At 48.2% G+C, this 25,176-nt stretch overlaps 1 long non-coding RNA gene across 1 annotated transcript; it reads right to left on the bottom strand.

Moving 5' to 3' along the window:
- Nucleotides 1–371: 371 nt before the first annotated feature.
- Nucleotides 372–24,127, bottom strand: LOC113972214. The gene is made up of 3 exons (XR_003535802.1): nt 23,907–24,127; nt 1,046–1,130; nt 372–591 (listed from the first exon to the last, which is right to left on the bottom strand). It is a non-coding gene; the product is annotated as an uncharacterized LOC113972214 (long non-coding RNA).
- Between the last annotated feature and the right edge of the window lie 1,049 nt (nt 24,128–25,176).

Genomic DNA, 25,176 nt, shown 5'->3' with positions numbered 1-25,176 from the left:
TTTTTTTTTTTCTTTTCAAAATCCCTTTAATTTCACACCAGTGCACGAAACGGAAAAGGCAATCGGCCCATCCATCCCTGCACAGCCACACACAGCCCTGGATCATCGGGGCTCCTGGTGGCACCATCCCCCTGTTCAGCAAAGAGGGACAACAGGCTTCCACCTCGGTTTCCACCCAAGGCTGGAGACAACACACAGTGGATGCAGAGAGGTGAGAGATCCCTCCAAGGGGATGGAAGAGGAGAGGAGGTGAGCCAGCTCACTCCAGTCTCATCACCTAGAGGCCTCTCAGATCCCGGCTTTCCTAAAACCCAGGGCGCTGTAGCAAAGTTGCCCAAGGATAAAGACAGCTCCACATCGTTTGCCTCAGGTGTGATGCCTCCAAGGGCAGGTGCCACCAATGACCACAAATCAGGTGGTGCTGCAGAGCCCAGCTTGACCTGAATAAACTGCAGTGGCTGTGCCTAAGTTCTGCCTTTGAGGGGTTTTCCTTTGTCCACAACATATGTCTTTAGGAAAGTTTTGCCATCTTGTCCTTATGTGATGTAAAGCCAGGTTTTACTTCCTTTTGGTCTCTGCTTATTGTTTTGGCTAAAAAAAAAAAAAAATCTACTTGCAAGTGGGGAAAAAAAAATCAAAAGCAAAAAAGCTTGTGGGATACCCTGGACTCCGATGTACCCTTCTTTCCATTCAGAGTCAAGGAGGCATCGAGTATTAGGATACCTTACTATCCCACTTGGATCAGCAGTGAGGCTGGGCCACAGCAGCAGTATCCTCATCCCTAATATGCTTATGGAAGTACCCCAAAAAGCCAGGCAGGCAGAGGAGGACATCAGGCTCCCCACAGGAGTAGGGACTACCTGGGATAACGACCTCTTCCAGAGGCAGCAAGTTCCAGCCTGACTAACAGAGCTAATGCATCTCTCCAGGACAACAAAATGCAACACAGCACCACATGAACAAGAATTTTCATGGCAATTTTTACTCTAATGTATGCATGACTTCCTTTTCTGAGCCTCTAGTACCCCCTGAAAGAAGTACTCACCTGTGGGAGCCCGGTGGCCACCTTGCCCAGGGCTGAACAGGAGAGCTGTGGCAGACTAAAACCAGAACGTTGTCCTTGGAACCACCTAGTGAGAGAAAAAAGATAATAATGTGTGACTGTCATTTCCTTTTTGCTGCCTTGGGAACCAACGTCCCATCCATGATGCAAACAATGGGCTCCCCAAACAGACAAACTCTGGTTTGTCTTCCCTCTGGGGAAGCCTCTGAGGAGCCTCCACTGAAGTCAGTAGAACTCATTGGGGTTGACACTGCTAAAAGTGGGAGGCATGTGGACCACAGCCTCCAAAAGCAGTGCCAGAGGTGCCTGTTATGGTAGCTCCAGACTTCTGGCCACCAGCCAGCAGGTGAGATGGCCAGATAATCCGAAAGCATCGCTTATCTTTTTGCGTGCTTAACATTTGCCTCCTTATTTCTCTCTTGTAGTGAAAAGCACCGTCCGACACTTCGGGATGAGAGCAGATATAATGCCAATCATTAGAGTAGCAATTACTTATCTCACAGGAGCTCTGAGAGGCTTAATCAGTTGATATTTGTAAACCACGACGAGCTGTGGAGATGAAGGATGCAAAGCATCCGAGACAGCTCGCAGCAAACCCCAAAGCGGCTCTGCTTTGCCGGCTGAGCTCCCCTCAGAGCCCCGGCCGCTCCTCGCCAGTGGCACTGCACATGGTGTTGCTCAGAGACACCTAAGGGAGCATTTCCTGCTGTGTGCCAGCCCTCTGGAGCCCAGCGGGAATGTGACACTAATGACATCCTTCAGAAATGTAATTAGCCTTCCTTCATGGCGAGGTACATTAGGGAGAACTCCGAGGCTCAGAGAAGTGGGCTCCAGTGGGTGAGAACCGAGGCTCTTGTGCTCTTGAAAGCTGCATTAGGGAAGGGGAAAAAAATAGAAAAGAAAACGTTCTAATATTACTTAATTACCCCAAGACATCCTGAGATGTAATTGAGCTTGGAGGGCTAAATGAGGGCTGCGCGTGTGAGACCGGCAGAAGTTGATGCATTTATAATGAGACCACTTTGCAAGGCAAACTAGGTCCCCATGGAGGGAGAGGAGGGCAAAGAGGAAGGACAACAAGGGGGCTGGAGAAGTATCAAGGTGCCTGAAGATCTGCTGACCTCCAGGCCCTTCCCCTTTGCTCGAGGTGCAGGCCAGGCTGGATGGAGGCAGGATGAGTGTGGATGTGGGCACAGCAAACCACGCACCATGGAATTAACTTGCTCATGGTCTGCATGCTAAAACCCCATAAAAACCCCTTAGTGCCCAATAAAATGGTCAAGAGCTGCTACATCTCACTGACAGTGAGACATCCCTCCATCCAGATCCAAACCCGAGTCGTTTCGGCATCTCATCAGCCTCCTCGGGAAGCCTCTGGGCAGGGAGTGGGATGAGACAGGAGAACATGTTGTCCTCAGGGCAGGGCTGTCTCTGAGATGAGAGGGGAAACCTTCCCCAGAGTGGCCAGTGTTCACCCCCATCGCTCCCACTAACTGTAATGGAAACCAGGCAGCTAAATCCCAGTACTGGAAAACATCCCTTTTATCCACAACACCAGAGGCCCAATGAATGCTCACAAGCCCATTCCAGCCCTGATTTACATACTGTACAGAAGGAGACATTAAAATCCAAACGGTTTATGGTAATTAACACTCATTTAAATATTATACTGGTAACTATCACTTCCAATTCTTCTCAGCCTTGAAGGGGCTCTGTGTGCACGTACATATGTACAGGGAGATTTTAAAGGGATACTACATCTTCTCTCCTGATTGCTGCTTTCCCAGGAAAAAAAAAAAAAAGGATGTCTAATGTTCATTAATTGTCTCACTTTGAGAAATTGCCGTGAAAAGTCACCGCAGGAGAGTGGAATTTTTTTACTATTATTATTTTTTTTTTGAAAGAAAGTAATAATGGGAAGCCCTGCCTGTGGCAGGGATGTATTGGCTGAGTATGGCCCTGATGAGGCTGTTTAAGCACCGTGATGGGTAACACAGAGCTATTAACACCAAGCTCCCTGTCACCAGAGGAATGAAGACTATGGAGATCCAACAGCCTTTAGGTAGGAACAAAATGCATTATTTATCACCAATTAATCTTCTTTTTTTCCCTGCTTTTTCTCCTAAGCAGTAGGACTGGGGTGGGAGGCAGCACTGCCTAAGTGGGGACCAAGGGGACCTATCAAGCACCTTTGCACTGACCTGCCCCTTTGTGATATCAAATATCAACAGGAAAGAAACAAGTTGTGGATAAATCGATAGGTTGTGGTACAAAATAAAGGTTTGAGAGGCTACAGGTGTCTCCCAGCCCTGTTTTCAAGGCTCAGAGCTGCTCCAGCAAGGCCAGGCAGGCATCACCCTGCACTGCAGTCAAAGCTGGACCACAGCATCCCCAGAGAATGAGGAAGAAAAGAAGATGCCCTTTGCTGCATCCTTCAGCACTGAGGGCTCTGTCTCTTCCCATCTCCTACAGAGGTTCCTCCTGGGAAGACGAAGGATGCAGAAAGTTGTCCCTCAAGGGACACCAAACAATATCCACTCCAGCATCTACTGCGTGTCCAGGATACCCAGCCCCCCTGAACCACAGAAATGACAGCTCTCTCAGGGAATAATTCCTGCACAGCATGGGGGAAAGGGCCAGTGGGGTTACTCTTTCCCTCTGAGCCCTGGGAGCATGGACAGGGAGTGTGAGACCTGCACAGCACACTGTGGGATCCAGGTGTCAGGACAGCTGCCCCTCCAGTCAATCTCACAGCACAAGCCAAATAACCAGCAAAACAGCAAGGGCAAGGGTTCCATGTTCACACCCCATCTGAAAAAGCTGTCCAGGATAACTGGCAGCCTCACGCTCCAAAACATTGTTCCTTTCCCACCCATCCATGGGAAAACATGGGAATTGGTGGCAGAGCCCAGGAGCTGTTGCAATGCCCCTATTATACTAATGATGTTTTCTGCCCAAACTATCCCAGGTGTGGCTCCTCGCTGCAGAATAGGAGAATCGCCCCAATTCCTTCAGGCTCGGACCTGTCCCTTGAGCCACAAATTCCGTGGGAAATACCCAGGATTTTCTTGCAGGGGACCACCAGGTGACGCTGAGAAACATCAGCAAGAGCCTGCGCCCATTCCGATCGCTTGACAAGGTCTTGCAAGATCCATGTTTGCATTAAAAAGAAATTAAAAGGTTTTCCACTCCACTAGCTTGCCCAAAGCCTGCATACTAAACAGTAAATGCTACCTGTGAGGTTGAATAAAACCCTCATAAAAAAAAAAAAAAAAAGCCAGCAGTCAGTGAATACATCATGAACAATGACATTGGGGAGGCATTGTTCTTCTCCTGCCTGATGGACCATGCTGGAACACCTGTTTCTTATCGTGAAACTGTTAATAACTGTCACCACCAAAATCAGTGCTGAAAATGTGTCATTAAGCTACTCCAACCACCACCTAACTATGAGGGGCGGAAAAAAAGCAGCAAGGAGGAATAGAGGCAAAAGTAGACCTTGGATAAATGTCAAAAGCATAGTTGTCCATGTGTCCACTGAAAAACCACTTGCCAGTGGGGAGGGAAAAATGAAAACCCACCAAACGAATCCGTATTATTAGATGGCTCCTGCCTCACCAGCATCTTCTAGCTGACATGAAAGACACAGCTGGATAACCATAGGCAATTTTAACTGATTAACTACAGACATTGACCCTTTCAATTAATTCACTGGGGATTTATTTCGTTTTAATCATCTCCTTAAGCTACAGCCTCCCCGCAGAGTCAACAGAAAACCAGTGTCTGGTCCTTTCTCCTCCACCAGCTGTTAAAGGGGTAAGAGGGATGGTTACCCAGGGGTGTTGAAGGTAATCCTGACTCAGGTAGGAATGGACTTAGGAGGTGGACATTTGCAGAACACAACTCTTTAGGGATTGCAGGTCTTTCTCTTCCCAAAGAGACCTAGAGCAATGCAAAACTTAAATCCCCTACTTCCTTTCAGGCATGGAAATGGACCCGAGTTTTGCAGTGGAGGAAAAAAATCTCTCGCTGCCATTTGTTGTGCTGCTCCCTGGCTGTATCAGCCTGGTCTCCCATCACCACTGAAAGCTTTAGACCACTTTGCTATAGCAAAAAAATGGTTATTTCTCCCCGAAATCACAACCAGTCTCAGGTTTTCCTCTTTTATAGAATCATGGAATCACCAAGGCTGGAAAGGACCTCTAAGATCATCAAGTTCAACCATCAACCCAGTACCACCAAGGTGTTCACCACTAAAATTCTCAAGTGCCATATCCACTCGTTTTCTGAACACTCCCAGGGATGGTAACTCCACCACTTCCCTGTTCCAGTGCCTGACCACCCCTTCCATGAAGAACTTCTTCCTAATATCAGATCTAAACCTCCCCTTCAAGGCCTTGTTTTGGTCTTGCTTTGGGCTGTTTCTGCTCAGTGGAACCCAGCTGCCACCCAGTTTAACCCAGATTAAGCACATCTGTAGAGATTTCGATGTCCTCTGGACTGGCAAAGTAAGGCAGAGTTATGAAGGCTTCTTGTCCATGGTGGTCTACTGCCCTAATTAGCTGCCTGCTATCAAGAACTGATGCTCTTGTGGCACTGATGGAGTTCTCCACTTTGTTTAAAAGTGCCTCAGTTAGAGGCAGCAACTTCATCTCCTAAATTTGTGTGAAACCCTCAGTTTTCAGGTGGGCAGCATGGGAGTTGACACTGGCCCCATTCACAAGGAGTCACAAGGAATGGTTTGAGCAGAGTCCTATCCAAAAAAAAAAAAAAAAAGTCCATTTCACACTGATATTTTCTGTCAAAATGAAAAATTAGGTGGAAAATTCTGACTAGAGTAACTCTTTGCCTTCAGCCCAGGAATCTGTACAGTGACAGCCTGAAAGCTTCACCCTCCTCCTGCCACACAGAGAGTCTGGGTCAAGACTATTTATATTTTCTTGAAATGTCCAAGCTTATTTTCTCCCACTTCCCCTTGATCCGCAGCTCTATCGCCTGGAAGAATTTAAAAAAGGATCCACACTTCTCCAGAGGGGCAAGTACATTCAACAAAAAGATGCACCTGAGATGACCTTGAAACAAGCCCAAATTAATCTCTCCAGCGTGAGCTGCTGTGGAGGCAAATCCGTGGCTGGGGCTTTGGAAAGCAGGATGGCAGCCTTTATCTTCCTCTCCCTGACAGCCTGAGAAAGGATGGTTCAAAGGAGCAAAACAAAACACTCACCTGCATGACAGAATAGTTAACTTAATCCCCCCGAGGCAAATCCCGTTAGCATGTAAAACTAGGAGTGATAATTGTAACCAGTTTTCAACCTTTACTGTAGTGGAAATAATCACTGCAGTGGCGCTGCCTCACTGCCCAGAGACTCCTTTCTCCACAGATTATTTTAAACTAATCTAACAAGGGGGAGCAGGAGGGGAGGAGGATGTAAGATTAAAGATGAGGGAATATTTAAGGCTGGGGTGGGAGGGCAGCTACAGGTTGGTCTGAGCGGCAGCCTCTGCTTGAGAAACCAAGGCGAAAAACTAAGAAAACGGGTAAAACAAGCTGGATTTCACGCAGATGGATTCAGTCAGGCGAGCCTGGTAAATATATTTTTCTGGGAGATAACAGCTTTTATTTTTTTTATTTTTTTTTTAGACAAAAGCCAATCTTTGTCTTTTGTGAGAGAGCTTGACCATCTGGACTTCGGAAACGCATTTGATATTGTGCCACATGGGCAAATGATTAGTTAAACTGTAGGAGGGGAACATTACGATAAGAATTATGAATCAAAGAAATGCTTTGCCTAAAAAAATAAAAAGATTATAATAGATAATACCAAAAAAGGAGGCAGTTTAGGGGGGATTTTGCTGAGCACGCTGTTCGGTCACCACTCACATTCAACGCTTCCTTAACAACAGGGGACCAACACTCATCAAACTCACTCCTTCAGAGGCAAAACAACACAAAACAAAGAGTTTTGGCATCGTTTGGAAGGAAATTATGACCTTGGGAACCAGACTGATGGATGTGAAATGACATTCAACACTGCAAAATCCAAGGCCACGTTTAAAAGATCAGTGGCAAGGGTGGAAAATCAGTGGAGACAACAAATGAGAAGAACCACCTGTGTGGCTTAGCTTGTCCTAGAACAGATATGGGGGCCCTGACAGAGTGGGATTGTAAAGAGGCATCTACAACTCAAAGTATGTCCATGAGAGAGAGAAAAACCTGCTGGTGAAGAACACCTCCAAGGGATCATATCCTGAGGCAGAGCCGCTTCATGGGCACCTCATCGCCCACTTCACCAGGAGCGGGTGAGTCCCCCACCAGCCACAAGAGACACTTCCCATCCCATGGCAGGGCTTCTCCCAGAGCCCAGAAATGTCATTTAAGGCCTTCTAGGCTTTGTGTTTTACAGATGCTCAGAAATAACCCCCCTGGGCTTAAATCAAATGGATTGATGGGAGATTGTCCAGGGAGTGCTGGTCCTTGTGGCAGCCGAGCCAGCCAAGCTTAGTCTGGAGTTAAGTACCTCTCACTCACTCTGAGAAGACTTCACAAGAATACAGGTATCAACAGCTACCTCAGAAAAGCAAAACACTGAGGAACATATAGAATATAAGATGGTCCTATGCTCTGCCAGCACAGGAGGTCACACATCATCTCCAAACCCATGTCTCTGTCATCCCTCTCCAATGCAACAACTGTCACTGCTGGAACCCAAACCCACAGTTTCTCCTTCCTCAGGCAGCCCTACAAGGTCTTTGGAAAGCAGTAAGGGATGAAGTAAAGGGATTTCAACAGAAATTAAACTGAATTGCCTCTGGTGAATATTCACGACAAGATACTGCAGGCAAACATTATTAAGCCTCCTTAGGTAATGTAATTAGAAGTTCAGCCCCTTTTCCAAATTTTGCACACAGAAAAATATCCATCATTGCATAAAGTGGGAAAAAAGGCTTTTCCTTCTATTTTTTTAATTAATAAAGGGGTTTTTTAAAAGCCTTCTTTAAGCAGGTGAACATTTCATGAGGAATCCTGGGCTTGTTCTAAGTGCATTTGGATTCCTCCTGAGTAAACCAGGAGACAGGTTTAGGTTCTACATCAAAATATGTGACAATAATCCTCTCCAGGTGGCTGTTCGAGGGAGAAGACAGCAGCAAAGGCCTCTAAAAGGAGAATTACTCAGCTTTACCCAGCAACTTCTGTGTTTATGGGCAAAACCCACTCACTGTGAGCAAGAATGGTCAGAAATTGAGACAAAATGGGTTTTAGTCAGAGAATGTCAACTTGCCAAACCCAGGATCTCACACAGAGAGGGGAAAAAAGCCATTTCACATGACACATTTATTCACCCAGTGCAGAGATTTTTCAGCGTCATCGTGGAGTTGTCAGCGGTTAAAAAAAGAAACCAAAATAAAAGGAAGAAAATAAGAAAAATGGAGCTTCACAAAGCACAAATAACCTGGTATGTTGGGTACTGGCCAGGGATGGCTCAGATTCAAGCCCTTCAAAGCAGGGATTTGTACCTCTCTGTCTCTAACATTCCCAGTGAGGCCCCAGCCATAAACCAATCCTGGGAGTTTCACTCTCACCTTTTGGTTTAAAAAACCCCAGTAATTCAAAAGTATCTTGGTTTTATCTTGCTGTAGAAAAAGCCCTTCTTTTGAAATCTCTGGAAGGGCTGTAGGACGAGAAAGAAGCAGGTCCCTTCCCTCCCTGGTTTTGATTACAGCTTATTAGCATCATTGTTTGGTTTAACATTTCCCATAAAAATTCCATTCCCAGCAAAGACCTAGGCCGAAAAAGTAAGCAAAGCATTAATAGGAGCTGTCTCTCATTAAGACCAGTTTCCTAAGAAACAGGAGCTCCTCTCTGTGTGTGCACACAGGTCCAGCTCAGCCAAGCCACTGTTTAATAACTTTCCCCCAGTTTTGACGCAGGGTAGGAATTGCAAACTCTTATGTTCCTGAAAACTTGATGAAAACAAATAGCTGGACAAAGGAGGAGGAACAGCCTGCCCAACCTCACAATGGAGGGGAAATCATAGGAGACGAAGCTCTGTGCCTTCCCCTGCCAGCACCAGCACTTGGCTCTTAAAAAAAAAATTAATAAATTACTGTCAGTAATAACCTGGACTAAGAGGCAGGAAGGGAGAAAAGAGGCTTTTCTGTGGAGCTTGTCCTTCTCCCAAGAAGGGCCGATCCTCGCAGCTGGTCCCCACTGCTGGCAGGGTCGAGGGCTTTGCCACCACCAGCTCCAAGCAGATGGTGTGGACACGCCTGAGCTGGAGAAATCTTTTGTAATAAAACGCGTCTCCCAGAAATTAGCTTCAATTAAGGCATGAGCACTTAATATCTGTATTTGAGGTATTAAGCCTTCAGCAGAGCCTGTTCCCAGCCTCTTGCCTCGCACCTTCCCCAGCACCTCCTCCTGTCCCCACCCAGCCTCATCTTCCCCTCATCCCTGCCCCCCTTGGGAAGGTGGCCCCAGCTGCTAATTTGCAGGGAAACGTGCAGGAACGTCGCGTCTCGGAGCTCTCGATCCCTCCCGGTGAATCTGACAGGGGGTTCAAAACTTGTTAGGAGGAGGCTGGTGGGAGGAAAAGCACTGACAGACAGTACAATCGCATAAGCTTCTTTTCCTCGGGAAACCAGGCTAAAAATAATACCCTGCAATTTGACAGCCTCAACCCAGGAGAGCCACCAACATGTTAGCGAGGGTGAGGAGCAGAGCCCGGATGGGTGCTGGCTTCCTCAGCGCCCAGCGGGCTCGAGGAAGGCACAGGGACAGCACCCACGAGTCCAAACCTCACCCTCAACCTGCAATGGCACCTGCTGCCACCCACCATGGCCACTCCAGACACCAAGGTTCTGCCAGAGGGGACACAGGCACCCAGGATTTTGCCAGCAAAAGGGCTCCTGCAAGATCCCCCAGCTACGTACCCACAGCTCACACGGTTTCACCGCACTGCTGCTGCATCAGGCTCAAAAAAAAAAAAAAAAAGCTGGTTTACAGCCCAAACCCACGTTCCATCGATGCAAGAGGGAAAACTTGCTGTCACAGCCACAATTCCACATCCTGCTCCGGTGATGGAGGAGTGAAGCCTTTGGTAGTAATTGCTATGCACGGGCAGGGGGAAGAGATTCTGATAGCTTTTATTATCAGGGTATCCAGACGTAAAACGAATGCCTGCAATATTTATATATGTCATCACTTAGAGTAAGTAGCCTGATTTGTCAAACGGAGACAAGATTCGGGGATGTCAATTAGGAGGAGACAGAGGGCGAGGCAGGGGAGAAACTGCGCGCAGGATTCATCAGATGCTCTATCCCAAATGTCAGCTACAAAACCACAAGTGGCTTTGACTGGTGAAACGCAGCCAGGAACGCTGGAGAAAGGGTGAGGACAAGGCAAAGGGTCCTGCTTTGAGGTCAGCCCTCTGCCCCCAGGGTGGGTGCGGGTGCTGGCTGGGAGCCCACAGGAGGAAAGGGAAGGTTTCCTTTGACTGCCCTCTAATGCCAGGTAGAGGGAAAAGGGATGGGTGCTGGAGGACATGGCAGGGAGTAAGGCAGCAGCACATGGGAGCAATCCCCACAAGGAGGTGAGAGGTGCTGCCGTAAGCCTGATAGAGCCCAAGAACACACCAAGGACTGAATTGCCTCAGTGTACACCCTCACAGGGTATTTTAGGCCACTGTTACTTGCAGGGATCCCCCTTTTTCCTCAGAAATCATTAGCCCTGCAGAGAAATGATGGACAAAAGTCTTGTTGAAGATTGGGGTGTCCTCCTCCTATAGGGTTAAGTGGCCCCACGTGTCCCATTATAGCAGCATCACAGGGATGGGGGTAGAGGAAGAGAGGAGACCTCCATGGAGTATCATCTTCCAGCCTGACAAAGCAGGATCTGCCCAAAACACTTCAGCCAGCAGCGACATTCAAGATAAACCAGGGAGAAACGTCTGGTTAAAGATCCCTTGAGATGCAATCACGTGTGATGTTGTTTGCTCATCAAGGCAAAGGAAGGACACTGCAAGAAGCACTTTCAAACAGTGAGAGCTTACTCCTCAGCCCAAAAATCAGTAAGGATCAAGGCCAGGTTGGATGGAGCTTGGAGCAGCCTGGTCTAGTAAGAGGTGTCTTACTGCCCGTGGCAGAAGGGTTGGAACTGGATGGTCTTTAAGGTCCTTTCCAAGCCAAACCATTCTCAGATTCTATGAATGAAATAACTAAAGTGTGTTTTGTGACTGAAAACGGTCACCCAGGCAAGGTTTTGTTCTTCACCCTCTCAAGAGACTCATGACAGGCAACACCCTGAAATGTCAATACCCTACACGCTCTTTGAATCAATAGTAAAGAATTTATCCTGTGGCAAAGAGCTCCACAGGAGGAAGCCACAGTGTGGGACTGCTGCAAAAACACAGCCTGAGAGTCTGCCTCCCCCTGGGAAGCAATGTCACATCTCAGGCAGAAAAATACCCAACAAGACTCCCAAGAATGTCACCCGGTGCCAAAGTCACCATGAGGAGTCTTGCAGGAGAAGGAGCAAACCCCTAAGCAAAGCCAAGGGAAATGCTGACACCGGGATTCGTCTTGCTTAACTTAATAACTGCAGACACCTACATCTGAGCTACTCATTCCACACACCTGTCTCTCTGTAATGAAGAGAAATAGGCACTGTTAGGACACAAATCGATTTTAGGCGTCCACGGGAGCAGATAAAACCCGAGCTGAAAGCGCTTGTGCGGGGAAGTCGCAGCATCGACGTCCAGGCTGCTCGTGGAGCAAATCCCTCCCAGCCACGAGACGGGGGACAGCGGCAGGAGCTGGCCTGAGAGCGAGATGTGTCTTCACAAGAGGAGAGCTGATGTCTGGAGACAGCCATGGCTGACAGGCGAGCGCCGACACCCTCCTCTCCATCAGAGCCTCCCACCTCTGGGGACTGGCCAGGAGGGAACGGGGATGACAGACACATTAGCACCTTCTTCTTGTTGACAGCTTATTTTCGTCCGAGCTTTCTCGTCCTCCACTAATTATTTCCTTTTGATTTGGAGACTTCAGATGGAATGATGTGGCGGTGGCCTCCAGCTACTGCCGTGGGGCTGAAGAGGGGGAGAAAAGCCCTGAATGACAGGGGACTCAGAGAAGGCGGCGGCTCACCCTTGTCCTTGCATGCAGAAAGCAGGAATTTCTCTTTAGAGACTTTTGGTGCACATTTTTTGCCATGAGGGTGGTGAAACACTGGAAGAGTTTTCCCAGAGAGGTGGTGGATGCTCCGTCCCTGGAAATATTCAAGGCCAGGTTGGATGGGGCTTTGAGAAACCTGGTCTAGTGGAAGATGTCCCTGTCCATAACAGGGGGATTGGACTAGGTGGCCTTTAAAAGTCCCTTCCAACCCAAATTATTTTATGATTCTATCAATCTTCAGGCTAGACCTGAGAGTTACAGTATGCTGCACTGAGTTTTGGGGCTGCACAGGTTTGGGACTGACTCAGGGAGACCAGAAAGGGTTGAGGTCTTACAGTAAAAGAGCACAAAGCAGGTACCCAAGGTGGGACAAGGAGGACGACATCTAGAGGCATCCAAAAAGCAGCACAGATATATGCAGGGTAATCTAATGAGCATATTTTCAACCCTGGAGGGCCACTCTACCCACTCAGGCCCCATGCTGGGCACAAAGCATAAATCTCTGCGATGCTTCTTTAAATTAATCCATGGGAAGAGACTCACTAAGCAGCAGAAGGTCAGCGAGGGTGATTCAGACCAGTGGTTTGGAGAATTCTTATTCTGACCGATAACCGAAGCCCAGGAAGGAAAAGGGCACACACTCACAGGAGAGGGAGTCTCTGCTGGGAAGGCAAACAGCCTGCACACAACCACAGCCCCTGTGGGGTGTGAAATGCTCTCTCAGCCCCGGCTCCAGCACCACTGGCAGCGCTGCTTATCCTGCAGCTCGCAGCTTTGGGGTGCCACAAGCCAGCAGCCATGAAGATTAACTTGCTGCCCGCTCCCAAACCATCAGGGCACACACAGGACAGCAAGAAAGCACCCGAGGGAAGGGCCAGCAGCCCCACATCCCTCGTGTGATGTGAGCTGGGCTGAAAGGCCCCTTCTCTCCACACCCTCCTGACCGGCAGAGCCGCAGTGACCCGAGGCACCAGTGCACTCACAGCACGTGGGGACCAACGTGGGGCCGGGCAAGGCACCCCCAGGGCACGAATCCTCTGCCCGCTTGCAGCTTCCTCAAGCCCATACATTTGTATTAAACGGTCTGTTAGAGATTTGCCGGTAGTTTTCAAGCTCTGACAGCCCTGTTTTTTATTTCAGTTGCCTTTAAGCCACTTCATGGAATTTTCATATATAAATATGGAAATATGCAAAACCCCACAGATTTATAGGATCCGACACTGTGGTTTAAATGAATCCCCCGTGATCTTGTCTTCTGCTCATGCCCCCTCCCACAGCACCCCTTCCTCTGGTCTCTGGTGCAGCCGCTCCATGAGGAGTGGTAATCCTTCCCAGGCAGCTCCAGAGCTCCACGCCTTCCTCTGCCTCCCAGCCTACTAATCTCCCATCATTTACATAGCTGGGATACAGCTCTGCTCCTTCTCTCCCACATCCCTGGGAGTGTTCAAGGACAGGTTGGACGGGGCTTGGAGCAACCTGGTCTAGTGGAAGGTGTCCCTGCCCATGCCAGGGGGTTTGATCCAGGTATTTCCTTTAAGGTCCTTCCAACCCAAACAATTCCATGGTTCTGTGATGATTCTGTGATTCAGTTTTGAGCTGGACAGGGCAAGGCAGCCCTGGGGATACAACCACAGTTGCCGGCAGTGGAGAATCCACACTGTGCAGCTGCAGGAAAAGCCTTGGTCAGACCCTGTGTGGCTCCAGAGAAGATGGACTCAAGACAAAAATCTCTTGTGCATGCAACTCCCACAGGGAAAAGACTCTTCTGCCTACAGCTCCCACGCCAGGAAAGCCCTGCCATTGCTTTGGGGTTAAATCAAAAACTAAAAGCTCTGTCTGGCACCACATTTTTGCTTCCTGCCCGTCTGTGCTGGAAGATCACGAGGGAAAAGCTGACTCGGAGGGGAATTGGTCCCACAGCTGTGATGGGAGCCGAGGGCAAGCTGAGGTTTCTTTACCTTCAGCAAGACAGGAAAATGCAGCATGTCCCTGGGGATGCAGGCCCTTGGCACGGGGTGAGCTCCCGGTGATTCTTTTGGACTGAAAACCCCTCAGGGCCTGCTTGGAAAAATGCCTTTCCTCTTTTCCGAATTACTCCAGAGCAGCTGAGCGCAACAAAAACCAACCCCGAGCTCACAACCCTGAAAGCACAGTCCCCCTGGGCAGGGCTATGTGCATCCCCCAGAGAGGGGCATGACCGGGGCTCCTCTGAGCTGCACAGCCATCCCACACAAATTAAAAGTCTTGTAAAAAAATTATATAAATAAAGATTAAAGTAATGGTGGCCTATATGAGGCTGATGCTTCCCCTGGTTTAAATGACTGAAAATCGATTAAAAAAAGAGAAAGTAATAACATATGTTTGTTAGTAGAGTGTTAAAGAAAGTCAAATCAGTGACCTGCAGAAAATTGCTCCTTCAGTAAGTGCAACAAGAGCTGGTTAAAAATCATCTTCCAGCAGCCATATATTTTCTTATAGGTGCCCCATATTCCCCCTGAATTCCAGCTTGTTTAACCAGCTCACTGCAGCGCTGAGAAAGCAGCTGGAAAATGGCTGTGGCACCCTGTCGACCTCTGCCTCTCCCACTTGTTTTGAGAGAGAAATTGGAAGTTTGGCTCCTGAACAAGAGCTTGGTTTGTAAAGCTTTGAGGACCCAACAAGGAGGAAAGCCCAGAAGAGCTGGGACTGATTTCTTAAGCACAAGCACAAGCAATGCAGCCTTTGTTTAACGAAGTGGGGAGCTGAAAACACAAAACATCTTTGCCTGGGAGAAGGCAGCACCACTTCCTCGCCGAGTTAAGCATTTCTTCTCGATTAGTTTGTATTATTTTTTTTCCTTTTGGCCTATTTTCTGCATCAATAGAATTTCAATTTCCCTCCAAAAGCAACTTGATAAAGATCATAAGAAGATAAAAAAGTGGGGGAAAAAAGTGTTGACGCAGCTTTTCCTGAAGGAGATGCCTATAAACAGCTGTACTGGAGCATGTAATTCTTTCAGATAAAGCATATTTGTTATTTTCTAAGATACTTTAAATTTAAACCCACAAGTTTGGTGTTAGGCCTGCACTTGGTTATCAGATTGACACATCCTGATTAACCAAGGAGAATTAACCTCTCAGAGTGCAGAAAAAGCTGATTATTTAAAATAAATCAAAGATTCTTTTCCAGTTCAGATCACACGGACAGTCTGTTATTTTAATGCATTTTTGGCTGCACACATCCTGGCGTCCATGGGTTTGCTAAGCTGTTCCGCCAGCGACTCCCTGCAAACCCTGAGCTTTTCCTGCACACACCTTCAGCCAGAGCCTTTCCCCCTGCCAGGATTCACTGGAGGGAGGCTAAGGAAGGGCAAAGCATGTCGTCCTGGCTTGCCAGCCCCCAGCAAGGTGTGCCCAAGCCTCTGCCACGTCTCCTTCACTCCTTTCTCAACCCCTTCCACCATCTCCCACTTCATCCTCGGCGTGAATCACACCACTCTCAACTCGTGACACCATTAGCTTTTGCTGTCACCAGAGCTGACAATTCAAAAGGCCCTGGAGAGCTGTCTGAAGAGACACAACAAATGAGATCTCTTAATTAACACCTCCCTTAACTAAATAAATTAATTTTATGCAGCTGATATGTCGCGTCTTCACAGTTTGAGGGTGACTGAGTAGCTGAAAACATCCCTCTCCTCAGAGCTATTGTAAGGACTTTTTTGCTTGACAGTGTTTCTATAAACAGTCCCTGCTCCGAGGTGGCTGTGGGCGTGTGTCAGGCAGTGAAAGGAGGGAGGGATACCTCCGGAAGCAGATCAGCTAGCATCCCTCTGCTCCAGCATCCCTCAGCACTTGGGCTTCCAGGAGAAACACCTCACCTGGACCAGGGTGGGGAAGAAACCCCTCTGCAACGGAAGAGATGTGAGATGTTGACTCTTGCATCCTGAAGTGGCTGCAGAGACAAGGCAATCCACCTCCTTCACTTCCCCAGAGCAACACCAGCAGCAGCTATGCCAAAGCATGGAGAAAAAGCCAGGATGCTTTACCTCTCAAGTGAAGGCCCCTGAACACAATCTTGCAGTGAGTGCTATAAAACAGAATAGCGAAGATTAAAACAAAAAGGACTTTGGCACATGAGAGTTGGGATTTCAGCCCTTGAACTAAAGGGTTGGGCAAAGCAGACCCCACACCCTCACAAGCAGCTCCCAGCTTATATTTAAATGTGGAAGATGGCTACACATTGAGACTTCATATCCAGCATGGATCCTGATGTATCCATCACTCAGCCAAAGCGCTAACCATGGCATAGCTCAAATTTTATACCTACACACACCCTCATCTCCAAATCCACCTTTCCTTTCAGTGCAGCTGACACACACATGTGCACACTGGCCTTTTCTTTCACCTCTTTTCCCTTCACTTTTCTCTCCCTTTTAACCCAACAAGCAGGGTCCTCCTTGGGAAGGAAGGAAGGAAGGAGAGCTGGGCTCTGGTCATCATGCCCACGACTTGTTTTCTATGAAGCAGCCACTGGTAACATGATAAAAGCCTCCTCTCTGCCCTTTGATGGCTGAGGAAAAAAAAAACCATCCTGAAAGCTTACCACTAAAAAAGATATTCTCCTCCAGGTCTGAATCACCAGCACAGCTTTTGGTCCTTGAAGAAATGCAATAATCCAAGGGAACAGACTCAAGGCCAAAATCAGATTGTATTATCCAGGTTATCACCAGGGCGCCCTGCAGAGATGCAGCCAAGAATTATTTCCTTCTCCCTCTCTTTCGCCTGGTGGAGCATGACAGAGAGAAAGACTCTTGCTAGTTTTACTTTTTTTTTTTTAAGGAAAATAATTAGATTTTTCAAGAGGCTTGGATTGAAAATCAATTTCCCAATTAAAAAGCGTAAGGTTTATAGTTGGTACACGATTTAAGTTGGGACTATTTGTTTGCCTTCTGGGATCTGTGCAAAACCCCCAAGCACCACCATTGTCACTACTGGGACAAAAACTTTTAAAATAACCATTAAGGGGACTGTTTTCCTGCTCAAAACCAGTTTAAAGGAGGGGTAACAAAGAAGACTATACCACGTGAAACTGCAACGGGCAGCTAATATTGAAAGGTGTTATAAAGCAACATCCACCTTCTTCACAAGAGCAAGTAAAACAGTCTCCAACAAATCAGGGGTTGGTAGAGGTGGATTCTCTGATGTGTGCTAAGGGGCTGCTTAACTCTGAATTTCCCCCCTGAGGGGGTACCAACAGCACCTCTTCCTTGCCCAGCTCCTCTGCTCACCTCCAAAGGAATTGGTTCAAGGCTTAAACTCTCTTATCACCCACAAACAGAGCTTGACCTCTGCCATATTTGCAGCAAGTCCTATTACTTTGGGGTGATTCAGAGCTAGAAGCTGATTATTACAAGCCAGGAAGGAGAATTCTGACTTCTGTGGTGTTTACAGCTTTTATCACAGAAAAATCCACCTGCGCCAGCTATAAAAACAGATAAAATCTCCCAGTGAAGCCTGCTCTCCTCAAGATCCCACGTCACTAACAAGTCCCTGTATGCTCTGCCAGTGGCCCCCCCAAAGCTGTAAGGCTTTTCTCCAGTTCAATCTGGCCTGTGATCTTGGCTTAGAGGAGCTCTAGAGACAACCTGAGCGCTGCCAGCACAGCACATGGCCGTGCTGACCAGGGTCAGAGCAAGTTGGATCAATGCTTCCTTCACCTCAGCACCAGCACACACTCACAGCAAAGACCAAGGGTAGAAGGAAGAAAAGCAGGTTAAAAAAAAAATTTATATCTCTTTTCGTGTAGCAGGGGAGTTACTTTCACATCAGAGCACAGGAAGCTCGTTCATGGCGGTGCTTCACTTGCTCCCAGGCATCAGGGAGATTTTGTCTCTTGCCACTGCAACATAATCACAGTCACAGAATCACAGAATATGCTGAGCTGGAAGGGACCCACAAGGATCATGAAGTCCAACCCTCAGCCCTGCACAGGACCATCCCCAGGAGTCACACCCTGTGCCCCAGAGGATCATCCAAACCCTCCTGGAGCTCTGCCAGCCTTGATGCTGTGCCCACTGCCCTGGGGAGCCTGTTCAGTGCCCTACCAGCCTCTGGGGGAAGAACCTTGTAACCTAAACCTCCTCTGGCACAACTTCAGGCCACTTCCCTGGGTCTTGTCACTGGTAGATGTTGGTCGGCGAAGCCAACAGTATTCCAGAGTGTGACATCCATCCAAGCCCATTCTGAGGTGGATGGGGTTTACTGCCATAAGAAAATGCTGACTGCTTCCTCTAGGAAAGGGCTGGGCAGTGGGGAACTGCCTGCTTAGGCCAAACACCAGCAGGGAGGGACCTGAGCCCTTAGGAGAGGGAGGTGTGGGGAATGGGAAGGAGACACTTGAGGAGCACCAAGGTGAAGACACGAGTTGAAGAACAGGAAATCCAGGAGGTGGCCCAAAGATAACTTGGAGGGAGGATTGGCAGTAGAGTAAGGAGCAGTGCTGAAGGAGCTGCAGGAGCCCGAGGGCGAGGAGATGCTGGAAAGCCATCACAACGAAGCAGGGTCATTGGAGGAGGAGTGCCAGGGGTTGGCACCCGAAGGAGATGAGACTGCACACAGCCTCAAAGGCTTTTAGGGTTTCTCAGAGCCCTGGTGCCACCAGAGAGGATTTGATGAGCTGAAATAAAACCCCTCACCTTGCATTTTAAAAAGTGTCTATCTCCTGCAACCCAAGAGGGAAGAGAAGAGGAGGGGAGGAAAAGTGCAACCCCCTCATACAAACTGCAAGGGAAGGAAGGAATTGGGAAACATGCAGAACCCCAAGCTTGACTCACGGCTATTGATGGAAATTAAATGAGTTTGCCTGCAATTGCCTCCTTCTCACAGTTTTTTTCCCTCCCCCAGCCCATCCTTTGGTCTTTCTCACCCAGAGAACCACTAATTTTAGTGGACCCCTTTCACCAAAGCTTGAAAAGACAATGGAGCTCACGAGGAGGAGCTTTCCCTCCAGAAAAGGCACCTCTCCTTTTCTCATCTTCTTGAGGGAAGAGCTTAGCTTGTCTTGGTCCCACCTAAATCCCAGGGCCAGAAGCTGCAATGAGTGCAATAGTCATGACCAAGCTCAGCTTTTTGATCAAGATGTTCCTCCAAACAAAGAGGGACGATCCTCTGCCTGCTGAAGAAGGAAGAGTTTCTGGTTTGGAGTTTTCACAAAGCTACTGCTTCCACAAGAGAGGGAGACATTCATCAAAGTTCACTTTTCAGTGAAAAAAACCTCCCCAAGATAACCTGGAGTTCCAAGGGGAAATAAGCCAAAGGACAAAGCCGTGTGGGACTGCTGGAGGGCACGAGAGCTCAGGCAGCACATCACCGCCGTTTGGATGCCCTGAGATGACATTATCACTTTTATCCTCAGCTCTCCTTTCCAATTCCCAGAGAGTGAAGTGAAAGAAGAAGTTTTCTGGGGGCCAGGCAAGCACAAAGTGCACTTTGACAGCGCTACCTACACAGTGCCTGATGCCTATACTCATTGGGACAGCTAAAAGCAGCAGGGATGAGCCCAAGAGAGGCATGGGAAAACCATGGAACACACAGTGTCTGGGGTCCCAACACTACTGGTGTGGTGCCACTCACCCCCTCCACTTCAGATGGAATTAGCCCCTCCACTTTACAAGACACAAACCCATTTGCTGCCCCACTGTCACCCTCTCTCTCCCTCCCCAAGTCATTCTCGACTCTCAGCCTTACTGGCTTCTTGAGGACTGTGTTTAGAAGCTCACAAATTTCTTTTCCTTCATTTAAACAGTTTTTAAAACCTAATTTTTGCTTCCCTGCTGTCTTCATGGACACGCCTCAGCTAAAAATGTGGCTTCAATGACATATCATTCATTCAGGGCCTGAGAGGGAGCAAAGAAATTGTTCACTCACTCCACAAACAAGCATAGGAAAGCCAATATTCCCTCCCATTCCTGCTGTTCCATTAAACTAATTTTATGCATGAGGTGAGATTGCATCTTTCCTAAAAATAATAGTAATAGTAATAATAATGAATACATTTTTCTCCAGTGACAGCATCAGTGATGAGGTTTTGCTTTACCACAAAGTAGACATTTCCAGAGAGCACATCTAGAAGCTGTCTGGTTAAAAGTGCTCCAAGAACGGCCAGAATTAGCAGCTGAAGGAATTTATGAAGCTTTATGTGTTATTCTGGAGCTGAAAGTTTAAGGAATCACACACCATGTGAAAGATATACACAAACCTGTTTCCAAAGCAGTGCCCTTCTGAGGGCAAATTGATGCCTGGAGGATCCACGACTGGATTGAGAGAGCAAACTAAGACCACTGAAGGAGAGATTCACAGGTAGTAACTTTATGAAGGATTATGCTTAAATGAATCCACAAAATGTGACTCTGGACACGGATGCCAGATAGCACCCTGTGGGGATAAAAAGGATATCCAAAGTGGGTAGGGAAATCTCCAATCCCCACATCACCTGCAGAGAGCTTGAAGGTGATTCCACTCATTCCTTCCAAGCCCCAAACCCCTGTTGTAATGAGGAAGGGGACATGGGAAGATAAGTAGATAAATCAAGTACTTGCAGAGGTGCCAAGAAATGCAGAAGCAGCTTTGGAGAGAGAGCACATCACAAGGAGACATCTCAGGAGAGAGTCTGTCTGTGCCATGCAAGGAGAAGGACGGAGGAAAAAAGCTTTTAGCACCTGTTTGCTTGCACTTATAAATAAGAAAAGAGGCAACTGCAGTTAGAGAGGACAGTAGACCCCAATCTCTTCTTGAATCCTGGTTGCTGTCCCCTCTGTGAACTCCTCACTTCATGACGGCTGCAGCTGCAGGAGGAGGGAAAAGGCAAAGGAATCACATCCCGCTTCCTAAAGGAGGCGGGCACGGAGGAGGCACAGCTCTGATCACACATGCAGACACATTTCCTAGAAAGGAAAGCTGAGAAACATATCACCTATAATTAGAGGGCAAGAGTTGTAAATACAGCAGCGGAATTAAAAGCAGAGGTAAGTCCAGAGCGGAAAAGCAGAGCTTGAACACACTCAAATCTCCATCCCAGCTGCAGCGTTTGACCAGCCCTTGGACCTGGTTTGCACTGCCATGGCACTCAGAATTCCCAGCCAAAGGACTTCACACATCCAAGATGATGGTGAGGGCTTAGCTAACAAAGCAACCCTGAGCACACAGCCCCTCGTGCCAGTGGGAGACGGGAAAAAACCCTTTTCCACAAACAGTGATGGAGATGCCTACCCCCAGGATTAGCTTCCAGGGCTGGATATGTTTGGCATGGATGACAGAGTGCAATTATTGTAGAGCTGTTACAAGCAAGGTTACAGACACCGTGGCCACTGATGAAAGCACTGAACATGCTGTGCTAAGGAGAGTGTCTTGCTATTTACAAACCAGCACATGAGGTCAGGGAGCACAGCCCCCTTCAGCCAGAGGCCACAATAAAACTGCTGTTTAACACTAAAGGGTGCCCAGACCACCTTTTCCCTCTGCCACAGGGTGCCCTGAGCACTCGAGGCTTTCTCTTAGGTGGTTATGATCCACAGCTGTGACCTCCACACCTCACCAAAGAAGTCCAGCCGAATTGATAAGGTCCACATCAGCTCGCCCATCCTCCTTGGAGACCAGTGTCACTTGGCTTTGCATCGTCTATCAGGAAAAGCCAGTGAAGAGAGCAAAGCCCTGAATGATAACAAGCAACAAATAAAGGGAGAAATGTAGCAAAGCAGTTGGCAAGCCCAATTCTCTGGTCACAAGATGGACAGAAGGCCACTGCAGCACACACAGCAAGCTCTTGGTTTTCCCTCTCCTGTCGGGCACTCCAGAAGTCTGTATTTTCTCCTGTAGGAGAAATTTAAGGGTGTTGGCACCCTCTGGCTGTGCTTTAGACTAAAGATACTCCTAACACCAGCTCCTCACTCCCACTCGAGGGTGAGACAGAGCTGGAAGACTTCAGTCTCCGTGTTGTGAAGATACACCCATAACCTCTACTCATCGGGAGACCCAAACAAAGCTGTGCCAAAGACTTGACACCGCACTTGCAAAAGGCACTAAACACAACCAGTGCCGGACGAGCTGACTTCCCTGTCAATGCCTGGTTTCACAGCAGAGATGAAAAACCACCTCTGACAGCCCAGCAAACGTGGCAGTGAAGCTGTGGAGCAACGCCAAGGCACCGTGACCTCCAAGTCCTGCTGAGGAGACCAGCAGGACTGGGAGCAGCTGACCGCAGGCAGCAGCAGTCCTGGCTGCAGTCAGCCTCCTGGCTAATTCCACTAGCATGCAGAGAGAAGCCACACCATCAGCTATTCCCCAGTTATTTTTAGGACCTGATGACTTTCCTGGAAGCATGCCACGGCAGCGGGTCACAGGGATGACTGCAGGAGGGACGGGAGTGGCCCCTCTGCCAGCACAGCACCGGCAGCAGTAGAGGTTTGAAAGGGTTGCTGATAAACACCTGAGTGTACCAAGGGTGAACTCCAGCTGCAATCCCTCCATCCTCTTCCTCTCTTTCCCCTCTCACCTGTGGAGCAGCAGCCAGTGCCAGCCCCAGGGCTTCCCACTGCCTGCTCTGTCCCCACACAGCCTGGGGGGGATGAAGGGCTGGCAGCACTGGCACACAGGGACTGCTTCATCTCAAGGCCATGGATGAGAGTCCATAACTGTTACTGAGCAGGGAGACCTGGAGACAGAGCCTTGCCCTTGGAATGGGATAAAGACAACAGCAAAAAGCCTCACAAGTTGGGTCCCAGAGTGAACTGGCACCTCCCGGGCAAACGGCACCCACCAGTCGGGGTGACCACTGCCCACAGCCCTGACCAACACCTAAGCTGTCTTGGTATCTCCTAGACTGCTGCTGGCCACAAGGAGAAGAAGCTCAACACTTCAAGAGGGATTAGGCTGAAAATTAATGACATTTTCCTTCATGCTGCCAGATAGATGCACCAGAGAGGCATGAAGGAAGGCAGCTCCAGCAAGGAATTCAGCCTGGTTTTCCACCTCATCAAACATGTTCCCCCCCAAAACAGTCTTGGAAGCAATGCATTAGGACAATGACAGTGGGAAGAGGAGATGAGAACTGGACTGCCCACACATGGGAGAGCAGCGGGAGGTGAGCACAGCGTTGCCTTTGGGTTTGAGTTACCGCAGAATATCTGCTCTCCACCTGCACCCAGGGGAAACGCTCACAGCAGGGCTTGGCTGGTGAAATCTTAATGCTGAGGCACCCTGACTGAGCAGAGCCAAGGTAAAGCTAAATAAATAAAGAGAAGGTGTGAGAATCTCAATATGCCTTTTGCTGCTTTAGAACACAAATCAACAAAGGCAGGAATTGAGGAAAAAAAACGGGATATGCAGCACTTTGAAGTCATTCTACAGGTGCACGAGACAAAGGGCTTTTTGGGGGGAGAACAAGACACAGCCCAACTGCCTCATACTTGACTTAATAAGGTTTGACCTGGCTGGGATCAGAAGAAGTATAATTCTGACAACAATAAATCCACCTTGGGGCCATATCCTATGGGTTCACAGAGGTGGTGAGGGGCTGGAAGGAGCAAGCAGAAGTTCTGCAATTTAAATTCTTACCAATTCACCCCCGTTAAAGTCTTGCCCCGTCAAAGAGGAGTTTGAACAGTCCCACCCCGTGCTGTGCCCATGATATCACTCACCCCACTGCTGAGATTTGCCCCAGGGAGCACCACACAGCTCAGGAGCTCACAGCCCAGATCCCTCCCTGAGGGTGCCAGGGAAACCACAATCCAAACCGAGTGTTCTGCAGAGCTGGCTTCTCTCAGCTGGGGACCCCCACAGTCCTTCCTTAGTGCCCCATCCATGCGGTCTGAGCACCTGGGGTTGCCCCCCAGCATGGAGGGAAGCCCAGCACAGCGCAGAGAATTCCCACTCTGCTGAGAAATTCCTCATTTTTATCCTTCCGTGAATGATTTATTCAAATTTACCTGCATCCCAATTATATGTCAAAGCATGAAGAGAATAAAAAACCTTGATGTGTGCAAACTGTTGCTTACTAAATTAGTTTGGTTGGTTGTATTGTTTAGGATTATTTTTTTTAATGCATTCTGATCCCATATCTACTCTACTTCGCTGTATGAAAAAAAGAGCTGATAAGAATGAATCTAAAACCTGCAATAATGACAGGGAAGGGGAGTAGAGTTTTACAGAAGATGGGCGTTAAGGGGGTTAGAAATGCACGTTTTTAAGGCAGCAGATTAGGAAACGAGGAGAAGCATCACAGCAAAGGGGTTTTATTTTGGCTGCCTTGAACTTCTACATCCCCCCACCCTCCCAGCTTCCCCATGTGATAAGATTGATCCCGATAACTAAATATATAATTGAAATTAAACGAAGGCGGTGTAAAGTTCAAACAGATGCACTTGCTAGTCCCTTGCCAGAGCTGTGTGCATGCAGAATGGGAGCGTTGGCACCCAGCTTTGCTCCCTCATCAAGAGGAATTGTTGGAATATCTGATGGAGCACGTATAAGGCTCAGGCTGGTTAAGCAGTGACAGTCAGGGAATATGAATGAACACAAGAGTTTTTAAAGGCCTTAGAGGAATTAGGTGCCCAAAACACACACAGGCAGGCATTTAATTCCCCTGAAAACCCAGTATTTCAACTACCTTGCTGAAAAGATCTCTTTAGATAATCCAGAAAGCTGACATAATACCCAACAAAGGTTTTTAATTTTCCTTTTTTTCTTAGATTCAACATTATGATTCGGTTGCAGGAGGAATTTAGTCTTAGCCTTCTTACAAGGCCTCCAAGCCTTTTGGGAAGTTTCAAGGTGCATTTCCTAGTTATTATGGTAATAAATGAAGAAAAGCTCCAGCCTAGTGGAATGGGTACAACCTGCAAGCAGAGAAATCACTTTTCTTCCTCACACCCACTCCCATCCATCCACTGCCCATGCTTTTAGCAAAAA

This window comes from Neopelma chrysocephalum, unplaced genomic scaffold, assembly GCF_003984885.1.
Source record: "Neopelma chrysocephalum unplaced genomic scaffold, ASM398488v2 Primary Assembly neopelma1_89, whole genome shotgun sequence".
NCBI classification, from domain to species: domain Eukaryota; kingdom Metazoa; phylum Chordata; class Aves; order Passeriformes; family Pipridae; genus Neopelma; species Neopelma chrysocephalum.
Note: the sequence above shows the minus strand (reverse complement) of the source record. Positions and strands in the feature narration are given on the sequence as shown.